This window comes from Cebus imitator, unplaced genomic scaffold, assembly GCF_001604975.1.
Source record: "Cebus imitator isolate Cc_AM_T3 unplaced genomic scaffold, Cebus_imitator-1.0 Scaffold148, whole genome shotgun sequence".
Taxonomy (NCBI): Eukaryota; Metazoa; Chordata; class Mammalia; order Primates; family Cebidae; genus Cebus; species Cebus imitator.
Genome location: NW_016107463.1, coordinates 86,552 through 87,879, shown reverse-complemented (window position 1 = coordinate 87,879; position 1,328 = coordinate 86,552). Strand labels below are relative to the sequence as shown.

General features: G+C 41.6%; 1 protein-coding gene across 1 annotated transcript in view; it reads right to left on the bottom strand.

The window, feature by feature from the left end:
• Positions 1-727: 727 nt before the first annotated feature.
• Positions 728-1,328, bottom strand: part of LOC108314095 (basic proline-rich protein-like) — an 18,038-nt gene continuing 17,437 nt past the window's right edge. Inside the window, exon 4 of the mRNA XM_017542831.2 lies at positions 728-812. The gene's annotated coding sequence lies outside the window, so the exon portion shown is untranslated. The remainder of the gene's footprint in view (positions 813-1,328) is intronic.

Below are 1,328 nucleotides of genomic sequence, written 5' to 3'. Positions count from 1 at the left end.
GCCAATTTTTGTATTTTTAGTAGAGAGGTGGTTTCATAATGTTGGCCAGGCTGTTCTCGATCTCCTCACTTCAGGTGATCTGCCTGCCTCGGCCTCCACGTGAACCACTGCACCCAGCCAGGTACAGATATTTCTAGAGCAGGCTGGAGAGACTGGAGTTTGCTTTGTTTATAGAAATCTGTTCCGCCCCAATCATGAGAAGTTCATGATTGCAGACACTTGCCTGTGCCAATAATTTCAAAATCTAAAACTGGTGGGGTTTTTGCAAGTTTTGCAAAATATTTTGCAAATCTGGCTCTGAGTCCCTTTGAATGGTTTAGGCTGAGACAGTGGGACTGAGGTCCAAGACCTGTAATCACTCCCAGGACATGACTCCTTGAGCCCTCAAATGGTTCTTTAGGGTACAAACAGGAGACCAAGATATTCACTAAAGCAATGAGAATGTTCTAGTGTCTCTGAGTGTGGGCCCGAGCACTGTGATCAAACAAACTGCTTGGCCTATTAAAAACACTGAAAGCAACACATTTTTGTTTCGCAACATAAGAGAGGGCAGGTTGCCAAGTACTTGGATATAATGTGGAATCCATAAAAATCAATCCTGCGCTCTGTCACTTTCTTCATATTGGATTAACCCTATAGCATCAGAAATGCCACAAAAGAATTACATACTCTGTACTGGGAATTCTCCTTCTCGGCGACTTTTTGTAAAAATGACAAATCAGTTTTCAGTTTCAGTTTTCTCTTCTGTATGTAACTGGCCCATAGGTAGAAGGTGTGAGAAACCTCATTGAATTTTTCTACTGAAGAGGTACCTGCTGGAGACAAAAATTAAAGTTAAATTAACTAGAACAGAAAATGCCTAAGGGCTATTTTCTTCCCTTAAAGTGAAATTTGACTTGTAATTAAAACACACTTTGTTTTGTAGGAAGAAGGACGTTAGGGGATACTTTTCTTTTTTTTTTGAGACGGAGTCTTGCTCTGGTTCGAGTGCAGTGGTGGGATTTCAGCTCACTGCATCCTCCGCTTCCTGGGTTCAAGCGATTCTCTTGCCTCAGCCTCCCGAATGGTTGGGACTACAGGCATGAGCCACCACTCTCGGCTTATTTTTGTATTTTTAGTAGAGATGGGTTTTCACCATAATGGTCAGGCTGGTCTTGAACTCCTGACCTCCTGATCCACCTGCCTCAGCCTCCCAAAGTACTGAGATTACAGGTGTGAGCCACTGCACCCAGCCACTTTTTTAAATTTGGTTTTTAGTCAAAATCTTCATCACTCACTCTTTTTCCTATCCTCCCTATTTTTTTTTTTTTTTTTTTTTTTTTTTTTTT